At 34.3% G+C, this 12292-nt stretch overlaps 1 protein-coding gene across 1 annotated transcript in view; it reads left to right on the forward strand.

The window, feature by feature from the left end:
* The first annotated feature begins 8293 nt into the window (after window positions 1-8293).
* Window positions 8294-12292, forward strand: part of LOC138307065 (E3 ubiquitin-protein ligase TRIP12-like) — a 44006-nt gene continuing 40007 nt past the window's right edge. The window contains exon 1 of the mRNA XM_069247692.1: window positions 8294-8412. The gene's annotated coding sequence lies outside the window, so the exon portion shown is untranslated. The remainder of the gene's footprint in view (window positions 8413-12292) is intronic.

Raw genomic sequence — 12292 nt, forward strand, 5'->3', positions numbered from 1 at the left:
GATAGTAAGCTTTCACTGTTTACAAAGTGATAGTAAGCTTTCACTGTATACAAAGTTATAGTAAGCTTTCACTGTATACAAAGTGATAGTAAGCTTTCACTGTATACAAAGTGATAGTAAGCTTTCACTGTTTACAAAGTTATAGTAAGCTTTCACTGTATACAAAGTGATAGTAAGCTTTCACTGTATCGTATACAAAAAGTTGTAGTAAACTTAAGTAAACTTTCACAGTATTTAAAGTTATAGTGAGCTTTTACTGTGTACAATTGTTATAAAGCAAACTTTCAGAAGTCTCACTATGAATGTTATGTATTAAACTTTCATTCAACTACATTTGTATATAAAAACTTTTTATATAGTTGAATGAAAGTTTAATTTTTTACTTTTTAAAAGTAAACTGATTACACATGGGAATAGATTTCACATATTTTCCCATGTGATGAGAAATCGCAAAAATTAAATACATGTACTGTGAAAATGTTAAGAACATATACAGTAGTACCGTGTCAGGTAAAATGACAAAATCACATCACTGTGAAAAAGTTTTTGGATGTGAAAAATGTGAAATTCAGTCGCCACGAAAATAAGCTTGTTCACACTACATGGAGGATATGTTGTTCTGTAGACTACAGACGACTTATGTTAGGCCACCATGTAGATAATACTACACCCAACATATCAGTTATATAGAACTACCTACCTATGTCCAGTCTTTGTAAGACATGTATTGATATATTTTTTTTGTAAGGATTGGTCATCTGTCACTATGGAAACGTACTTAAAATTTCCAATCTATAAGGGCTATGTACACCTCGTGCCAATATCATTCCAAGTATTTAACGATTTATTTAATTACGCATTCTACAATGCTTGCTGGCTTTGTGTCAATATACCACTTTCTTCGACCTGTTTCTCTGTCTCTCTTATCTCTCATCTTTTCACTCTCTTGTACCTATTTCTCTCCCTTTCTTTGCTCTTCTCTTTCCAACTTCTTATACTCTGTCACTATGTGTACCACCCCTACTCCTACTGCCTATTACAGAGTTACATCCCGTGCAGGTAAGTATAATTGTGACGTCATTATTTTGTGAGCAGATCTCACATCATTTTCTCTGAAAACTATCACGTTACGCTCACAAGTACATAACGTCCCAATCAATACCTACCCTAAAAGGGCAGATAGATCTGTAATAGACAAATACTGAATATACTAACACAGTGATTTCCCATATTTTCCTCTGTTATGATGTCAGCATTGACTCCAACTGTCAATTGTTTTAGTGTTAACTGGTTTACCACTGACTGTGTGCATACATTGACAGTTTTGGCCAAGTGATTGAGGTCTTCTAGCCCTCACGAGACTGGGTCACGGGAATTGAATGGTAAAAGTATCAGATATTCTAACTTGGTATGCAATGATTTTAGATTGGTAGTTTTCCCTCAGACACTGCAACACTAAAGCCTATTAAACAATATATAGAATTGTTAATCTGCTGTCATCATTTCAGAGTAAAGTTGCGGAGTCACAAGGCAAATAAAAAGACACAAAAACTATTATCCTGGTATCCCCATGCTTTGGTTTTCTATGCACAAGTATGTATTTTTGTACAGTGATTTTAGAGCTTTGTATAAAAAGTGCTTAGTCAGGTTGTGTACATCTCTTGAAGCGTGATTTATTATGTATTACATGTAAAATGTGTAAAAGTATGTGTGTGTGCTGGTATGGAAGTGTGCGTTTTTATCTAAAGCTGTTTTAATTTTAAATTGATGCATAGATTATCTTCTCAAATATCAAGTTATCTCACCCTATAAACTTACAGAAGTTGCACAAGTTTAAACTGATGTATTTGAAAGGCAATTTTATTGATTCCTACCAAAGATTATGCTCGATTATAGAGTTAATCATCACAGGAAAAAAAATATAGTCATAAAAACTGTAGTGCAGGTTATTTTTATTTGGGAAGTAAAAGGTCAAAAGTCAGTAATAATTTTACTACCAGTGCTCTTATTTAGAGCTGAAAGACTCTACATAATTTGCCAGTGGTGTTGTTTCGTTAAATCTTAGATATAATGTGCTTTAAAATTGCTTGACACATGATATATAGACTCTTATGCTTAAAGAAATTTATAAATTTTGAAAACATTTTCATCAAAGCAAATTCTTGACTTTGTACGAAATTTCTGATATCATATTTTTTCATTTACTTTTTTTCGTGTAAAAGAACACAAACTTTCCTAAAGTGCTATTGGAGAGAGAAAGAAAATAAAAAATTCAAGTATTTAAGTAATAATGGATTTTATGAAGAGCGTCTTAAGTTTTGTTGTTATGAGTGTGACTAAGTAAATGTGTTTTAATAGAAATAGACATTAAAATATGCTTCGTGATAATCTGTCTTTAGTTATCTATCATTATACCCTGCAACAAAGTTAAGGAGGGCTATACTGGAATCAGGCTTTCCATCTGTCCGTCTGTTTGTCTGTCTGTCTGTAGACTGTTTGTCTGTCTGTCTGTAGACACAACTTTGTCCGCCGAACTCCTAAACTACTGGACAGATTTTGATAAAATTATGTGCACAGAACCCTAACATAAAGGGAAATTGAGTAAACTATATAGGGTTCTGTAATGTCCCTGTTAATGGAGTTATTACTAAAATTGTTCAGTGGGGGGAATTAGCCGTCCACTCTGGCAACAGTTCTAGTTCACAGTGAACTTACCATGGATTTGTTTAAGATATGATAATCTATTTTCTATCAACAAATTCTGACTTGTACAACTGATCAACATCTGACTTACCAGCCCTTGAACATTGAGGTGACATTGTATCACTCTCTTGGAATGAAAAGCCACAAGATTGAGACGATATTGTTTGGCAAAAACAGTGTCTAGTTTTATATTTAGGGAAGATTTTCTCTTAACCAGGATAGAGGTTCCAAGACTTCCAGTGAGGGTGAATCTTTTATCCTCTTTGGGCTAAGACAGGATAATCTCAACCCAAGGGCTAAGATTCTTAAGTTGTCAAACACAAGCTTTGCCGAGTGTTTGACACCTTAGGATTCCTATACTGAGGGTTGCAATCTCCTGTCTCACCTCAAAGAGGGTAAATGATTCTTTTTCTCTTAACCTCTGTGAGCTTGTGCAATGTGTCTTTACTCTAGGATAATAGAAAAATCTCACACCGTTAAAATTGCGGAAATCCTGTACAGGGTAAGATTAATCTATCTTACCCAGGACAAGGCTGCCTGCATGCATAGAACAATTGTGTTGTAACATTCCAACAATGATACTATAAGGTCACATCAATAACGCCACAATGCATCTGTCCATATTGTCATGCATTTGTACAAAATTTATGCAACAGTATGTTCACCTTAGGTTAGACTGGGACAAATGGAATCTCAATCATATTAAACTGGTCAACAACTAAGAATCTAGATTTCCCTGTCTCGCCCTCAAGGGATTAAAAGATTCTATTTAAAAAAAATTCAATTCAAACTTCAGCAAATATAACTACACCTAGTTAGTACCTCAACATACTTCTGTACTCATGGTAGGTACAGGCCTTGAAAAGTCCTTCAATTTATATGTTGACCTTGGAAGTCCTTGTGCATACAATGATAATGGTAGATTGATGACCAGAACACATCGCATGGGTGAGGCCATCCCCAATATTCCATGGATTACTATCACTGTCGTTCTCTATCCCACCATCATCAAATCGCTTTTTGTCCGTGGTCCGTCTGTCCGTTAACAATTCTTGTTACCACTATTTCTCAGAAAGTACTGAAGAGATCTTTCTCATATTTCACATGTAGGTTCCCCTAGGGTCTAGTTGTGCATATTGTATTTTTCGGGACCAATCGGTCTAACAAAGATGGCCGACAGGCCGCCATCTTGGATTTTGACAATGAAGTTTGTTACAGCTATTTCCCAAAAAGCATTGAAGGGATCTTGTCAAATTGCATGTGCAGGTTCCCCTAGGGGTCTAGTTGTGCATTTTGCATTTTGGGAAACAATCGGTCAACAAGATGGCCGACAGGCCGCCATCTTGGATTTTGATAGTTAAGTTTTTTACCGCTATTTCTAAGAAAGTGCTGAAAGGATTATTCTCAAATTTCACATGTATGTTCCCCTAGGGCTCTAGTTATGCATATTGAATTTTGGTACCGATCGGTTCACAAGATGGCCGACAGGACGCCATCTTGGATTTTGACAATTGAAGTTTGTTACAGCTATTTCCCAAAAAGTATTGAAGGGATATGTGTCAAATTGCATGTGCAGGTCCCCCTAGGGGTCTAGTTGTGCATTTTGCATTTTGGGACCAATCGGTCAACAAGATGGCCGACAGGCCGCCATCTTGGATTTTGATAGTTAAGGTTTGTTACCGCTATTTCTAAGAAAGTGCTGAAAGGATTATTCTCAAATTTCACATGTATGTTCCCCTAGGGCTCTAGTTATGCATATTGAATTTTGGTACCGATCGGTGAACAAGATGGCCGACAGGACGCCATATTGGATTTTGACAATTAAAGTTTGTTACCGCTATTTCTCAGAAAGCACTGAAGGGATCTGTGTCAAATTGCATGTGCAGGTTCCCCTAGGGGTCTAGTTGTGCATATCGTATTTTCAGATCGGTGAACAAGATGGCCGACAGGCCGCCATCTTGGATTTTAATAGTTAAAATTTGTTACCGCTATTTCTCAGAAAGTCTTGAAGGGATTCTTCTCAAATTTCACATGTATGTTCCCCTAGGGGTCTAGTTGTGCATAATGTATTTTGGGACCAATCAGTCAACAAGATGGCCGACAGGACGCCATATTGGATTTTGACAATTAAAGTTTGTTACCGCTATTTCTCAGAAAGCACTGAAGGGATCTGTGTCAAATTGCATGTGCAGGTTCCCCTAGGGGTCTAGTTGTGCATATCGTATTTTCAGATCGGTGAACAAGATGGCCGACAGGCCGCCATCTTGGATTTTAATAGTTAAAATTTGTTACCGCTATTTCTCAGAAAGTCTTGAAGGGATTCTTCTCAAATTTCACATGTATGTTTCCCTAGGGGTCTAGTTGTGCATAATGTATTTTGGGACCAATCAGTCAACAAGATGGCCGACAGGCCGCCATCTTGGATTTTGACAATTGAAGTTTGTTACCGCTATTTCTCAAAAAGTGCTGGAGGGAGTTGTTTCAAATTTTATGTGCAGGTTCCTCTAGGTCCCTGGTTATGCATATTGCATTTTGGTACCGATTGATGAACAAGATGGCCGACAGGCTGCCATCTTGAATTTGGATAGTTGAAGCTTTTTACCACTATTTCTCAGAAAGTACTCAAGTGGTATGTCTCAAACTTTGTATGTAAGTTCTACTAGGACCTTAGTTGTGCATATTGCATTTTCGGACTGATCGTCAAAAAGATGGTCGACAGGTAGCCATCATGGATTTTGATAATTGAAGTTTGTTACTGTTAAGTATCTCAGAAAGTACTCAAAGGATCTTTCTCCATATGTAGTAATATGTAGTGAAAGTTTGAAAAGCAGAGAAAAGATCTCTCTTTATTTTGTCAGACATAGATCATTCTTTGGTGGGCGCCAAGATCCCTCTAGGATCTCTTGTTTTTAGTTTAAAAGAAATTTCTTGAAACTATAGGGCCATGTATGGGCTTGTTCAATCGAAAGCACTGATCAACCATTGTATTTGGATTTGGTTTCTGGTCCAAGACAATTCATTTAGTAAAATTACAAATTATGAATGACTTAATAAGATTCGAAATGCTTAGGTCCATTGTCTAATGCTAGGGATGCTGAATTTATGTATACACCCCTCTTGACATCAAAACCATACAGACGACATCTTTGTGTGTTGTCATAAGGTTGTCATTTTTATTTTGTCATGTTATTTATTTGTCGGAGTAGTGGTGATCATAGATAAATGGGAAAACATCACTAGTAACATGACACAGATAAATGGGAAAACATCACTAGTAACATGACATAGATAAATGGGAAAACATCACTAGTAACATGACACAGATAAATGGGAAAACATCACTAGTAACATGACACAGATAAATGGGAAAACATCACTAGTAACATGACACAGATAAATGGGAAAACATCACTAGTAACATGACACAGATAAATGGGAAAACATCACTAGTAACATGACACAGATAAATGGGAAAACATCACTAGTAACATGACACAGATAAATGGGAAAACATCACTGGTAACATGACACAGATAAATGGGAAAACATCACTAGTAACATGACACAGATAAATGGGAAAACATCACTAGTAACATGACACAGATAAATGGGAAAACATCACTAGTAACATGACACAGATAAATGGGAAAACATCACTAGTAACATGACACAGATAAATGGGAAAACATCACTAGTAACATGACACAGATAAATGGGAAAACATCACTAGTAACATGACACAGATAAATGGGAAAACACACTAGTAACATGACACAGATAAATGGGAAAACATCACTAGTAACATGACACAGATAAATAGAAAAACATCACTAGTAACATGACACAGATAAATGGGAAAACATCACTAGTAACATGACACAGATAAATGGGAAAACATCACTAGTAACATGACACAGATAAATGGGAAAACATCACTAGTAACATGACACAGATAAATAGAAAAAACATCACTAGTAACATGACACAGATAAATGGGAAAACATCACTAGTAACATGACACAGATAAATGGGAAAACATCACTAGTAACATGACACAGATAAATGGGAAAATATCACTAGTAACATGACACAGATAAATGGGAAAACATCACTAGTAACATGACACAGATAAATGGGAAAACATCACTAGTAACATGACACAGATAAATGGGAAAACATCGCTAGTAACATTTTTAGTTAAAATTAATTTTAAAATTTAATGTCTTTGCTACTCCGGCCAAAAGTTAATTGTAAGCACATGTACATTGTATATGTGATATTAGTTACAGTTTATATCATTTTGGACTAACCATTGAAAATTTTAGGGGTCTTGAATAAAATTTGATAAAATCTTTTATGGTACTATATATGCTCAGTGTTAGTACAATGTAGAATTGCGATTATATCGATTTTTTTTTATCTAGGCCTCTAAAACGTCTAAACATGGTCAATGGGCACTCTAGCGGCCTTAGTGGGTTCAAATTGATATCAGAAAACCTCAAATATCAATTTTCAAACCCTTGTGATATGTTCAAGCTTGTAATAAATTCAGTGCATATCTCCTCTGTTCTTTGTTTTAAGCATTCCTCTTGTCTTAGATCGTTCTAATATATTTCTTTCAAATCTGTTATTATATGTTAAATTTCGATGTGCTTTTTAAGTTCGTTGTTAGAAATTTTCTGCGCTTTCGTTATCAAAAATCAAAACAATACTGTACATTTTCACTATAGGATTATTCCCGTAATCAGTAGTTCTCTATAAGAGGTTTCCTGTTCCCTGTTTCGTTATAAAAAAAGTTCTTCCTGATCATAAGTCGCTACAAGTTTTTTGTGGTCTCGTTCGCTATATAAGAGGTTTGGACCATGATTTAGTTCACTATTATAGTGATTAAGTTTGAAGGTGTCTAGATCAGAGATCGGTAACAAATATTTTTCATATGTTCTAATATAAAGCATGTCTGTAAGGTGTACAATTGAATCGATATAGATCTGAACACATAAAACTTCTTTTTATTTACACACCATCTACAATCTAGATCTAGAATGTGATTTCATTGATTTTTTATTTAGACACTCAAAACGTTGTTTTGTTATATACCATATATAGAGCGTTATTTTACAGTTTTCTTCTAGAATTCAAATCGATTTACACATATTTTAAAATGAAATTGCACTTATTCAGATGTATTTTTTCCTGTTGTAAAGTTTTGGTATCAGCATCCTTTGTGGTGATTTTAAAGATTTATGTCCTCAGAAAATAGCTACTATGTTTGAATATACTAGATTTGGAAACTCGTCGATAAGATAACAAAGAGTAGCGGCCCCAACACTGATCCTTGTGGGATGCCAAGGGTTAAGTTACCTAAGTTGTCATGAAACTATTTGGGGGGTTTTCAACAATTTATCAAATAAGTTATGAAAATAATAAAATTATGTTATAAAACATTTTTTACTACTTTTATAAAAATAAGTGTTAAAATAATATATGAAACATGTCTATAGTGTGCATGACGGTATTCGAACTCGACATGTGTGTACGGACGAGTGAGTGTGTACTGTATTGTACAGGAAGTGAAACATGCGTGCGCATCTATACATTGATCATCTGTACAGACACAGTCGAGAAGAAAAACTGGCTGCAGAAGACAGCAATTTATTTTATTCTGCAATGTTGTAGGCTCATTTAGACTGTAATATCTGGATGTAAGAGGTAATGAACTCACCAAATATTCTACCAAAGTCTCTCTCCCTTTATTATTTAACCATGAACTTTACGAAAGACAAAATTGTGAAGTCGGAAATCCGTTTGATGGTCACATCGCAGCAGATGCGAGATTTCCAGGTCCATATCAGAGCTTTTGTTTAGAATATTTTGGTAATACAACGGTATGTTAATTGTAAGTAGATTTTGTCTGTCAAAATTATTCGGTTCTGAGTTGTTCCTGCTCGAAATTGTCATTATTCACGATTCTGCTCGTCGAATATCCAACGCTAATCCCTAGACGAGGAAGACTAAACTTAGATGCATGCCACGAAGTCTGTGGTGAAATATTAAGTTACAGAGGTTTCAAGTTGAAATATGATACTTTTTACGCTCATCTTGGTTTCCTTATGTACAGATATAGCGATTGCATGACAATGGAAACTCACATGTTTCATTTGGGACGAACATGCCAAGACACATATTGTTTTGTTTTGGTGTTCTGTCTTTATTTTGGCCAGTCAGCTGGCCTACAGTATTGCTGTGCTTATCAGTAACGCCATCCTGGGTAAGTCTGACTGGTTAAAAATGGTATCTTCATTACCAAATAGCAAAACAAGATTCATAGAACAGATGAAATATTGTTGTAAAATCAATATTCTTTCCAATATTGAGTTCAAATTTATTGTTTACTTTAATGTTATTGTTCATAATTCAATCTTCACAGCTTATTTGGAGTAAAGTTACACTCAGATTTTTGCGTTATATTTGTAACTCCATAAATACATGTTTCAAGTTAATCCTTTATATATATTAATTTGTAGCTATGTAGTGTCAGATTCATTTATAACTGATTATAACAGGATCAACAAGTAATAGCCTCCCAAAAAGCTAAGAAGGCTACCATACAGCATTATTTATTAGGAAGAGATTATAGGAAAGCTTGACACATTGTTCTGTTCACAGTTAGCTGCCATAGTTCTTGTGACAATTCATTTTTGAAAAATGATAATTTAAATGCTTTTGCATTCAATTTAAAAAATAATCAACATCATGATAGTCATGAAAGGGCCACTAGCTATATATAAAGGCTACCTTTCCGAAACAAAAAAAAGTTTCTTTATAACAATTATAACATAAAATGTCCAAAGATGAGGTTACAAACCAAACAAGTTGAAGTTTTGCTGTCTAGTACAGAAATCGTCAACTAAAGCATTGTAATTATGACGACATCCGGAACCAGTAATTGATACGACCTGCGTTATAAAAATGAACGTTTTGTTTATTTTAATAAAATTGTTCAGAAGGTGCAGTGGGCCTTTTCCTAATGCTAAAGCAACAAGTTTTCCGTCTAATATACACTGTACTGATATACATGTAGGCCTACATGTACTTTGACATGTTGGTGTAATACATATACGCATAGAAACAAGCATAACATTTTGGTTAAAGCTATACTTTACTTAAGCGCATACAGTTGCACAAATTGAATATCCCCTAAGTAAAGCCTAACTTTGTCTCAGCTTCTCCCATGTATGGACAGTTTTTACAAGTAGGTCATGATCATCTAGCCAACAGTACTAGTTAGGCTATATATAGATGCTCCATGTGCTCCCGACAATGTAAACAAAACTCGGAAAATCACCGAACTTATACAATCGTGACATCTCGGGTAATTTCCGTCCATTTCTTCGAGGGATCCGATTCAGAACTAATATTCTATTCAGTACGTGTAGCGCCGCCTTGTGTGATTTCTGAGAATAATGTCTGACAATCAGAAAAACATTTGGACTTCTCTGGGTTTATCAAATGATAATTTGTTTGCAATAATTTCCCCACTGGTACCCCTTACACACATGAAATCTTCAAAACAAGTAACCAATCAACACGATTAAATCGTTTTGGCCAGCCAATCATAGTGAACAGACTATTTGTAACCGTGTGAAATCCCAACAACATGGCAGGAAAACGACCGATTATAAAAGCTACCATCCTGAGATGGTAGCAAAAATAAAAATACCATTTACATTATTTATACCATCAACAGTCACCATCTTAGTCGCTATTGATCCAAGTAACAGATTACTCCCCTCTTCATGTCCATCTAGAAACCAACATCCAATACTGTACATGCCAAAACTTTAGACAGCTTCAAAAACTCTCTCTCATCTTCTAAACTATAAATGTCAACTTTGTTTTTAACCCTTTTTATTTCTATGATGCTGTTTCTTTTTTTTTCCTGCATATAGTGTATTCTATTTGTGGATAATTATTCATTTATTTAATACATTGTTTTTCTTCAATTATTCTCATTTTATATTCAGATTTTAAATTTTCACGGCACTTTGCAAACTCACCCAAGGTATCAAAATAGTTGGAACGTTGACTGGGGATACCCAAATAGCAGAAGCACCATTAAACATGATATGAAACACAGTTAGAATGCTATTGATACAAAAAAAATTTAAAAATAATTCTATTGATAAACAATTATATTAAGTTACTTAAGCTGTTACAGTTTAAGTAACCTAATGTAATTGTTTATCAATACTAAATAAAACAAATGTGTTGTACATATGATCATTATTCCAAATGGGTTTGTGTTTAGCTTTATTTAATAGACAAAGAGAAAAGAAAGGCATACATTACAATGAGTGAATGCAGAATAAATTTATGTTTGTACTTAAAAATAATAAAATATGAACTGGAGAGGACTTAAATAGGCGTAGCCTGATGTCCGATCCTTTTGATGTATATAATGTCAATAATATATTGTTGAAATTGAAATTACAATTAGTGTACAGACTTTATTCTTAATAGTGAAGCCTTTATAGTTTGATTTGTGTATATAATGAATTAATATTATAATCAGCAATTTGTGTAGGTGTTTAAGTCCAGAACACTTAATTTCTCCTATTTTGAAGAGTCTCAGTACAAAAAAAATATAAAAGGTTTTCAAAATTTTGATGGGTCCTTCTAGGCAAATACTGTAAATCACTAAATCATGAAAATGAAAACCATAGATTAATTAGTAATAGTATTAGTTTAAAGACAAATGAAATTGATGGATCGGTACCAAGTCATTCGTGGATGGGGAGATTAAGGGGAAGTTAACTCCAAAAGATTCTGACCCCAAGTGGTACTACTGCAATTCTTAGGCGGTCTTGTGACTTTGACAACCAGATTACAGAAAAAAAATGATCATTCATTATAATCAAGCTACATTTAATATAAGCATGTACATATCACAATCAGTTGCTAATAGGGGTATTTATATCTGGGGGATAATGAAGCAGAGAACTTATTTTTATGGAAGGAGGGATACAAAAGTCATGCAAAATAATGTTTCTGTAACCCAACCAGCTCTATAACATTGGTATTTACCCAAAAATGGTTATCGTCAATCATAAGCTAAAAATAACATCATAATAAGGATTTTATATGCATTCTGGCTTTTAAAAGGATACCAAGATTACTCCAGGTATTGACTCTTTTTTAAAGGGTGTTGACAGAAAAACAAATGATTTTATTGTGCCTTATATGATTAAAGATGCTCTACTGCTAACAGAGCATAAACAATACTAATCATTCTAACAATAACTGATGTATATTCATGTATACTTCTAGTGGTGGGCCGATTATCAATTATAAAAATCCATGATCGATAACCTCTTATATATATATATATTAGGTACAATGTATGTTGTAGATTAATTTTTACTTACAATTTAACAGATATCTTTTCAGTTGTTACCGGGTTGCTGTTAAATCTACACTTTCTTTTCTCCACAGAAAATGAAATATTATATCAGTACCTTGATTAGTTAAGACTTTAAAATTTTGAGTAAATATTCCATATTAGAAGAAAATAACACTGAAAAGTATAACA

The sequence above is a fragment of the Argopecten irradians genome, chromosome 14, assembly GCF_041381155.1.
Source record: "Argopecten irradians isolate NY chromosome 14, Ai_NY, whole genome shotgun sequence".
Lineage (NCBI taxonomy): Eukaryota > Metazoa > Mollusca > Bivalvia > Pectinida > Pectinidae > Argopecten > Argopecten irradians.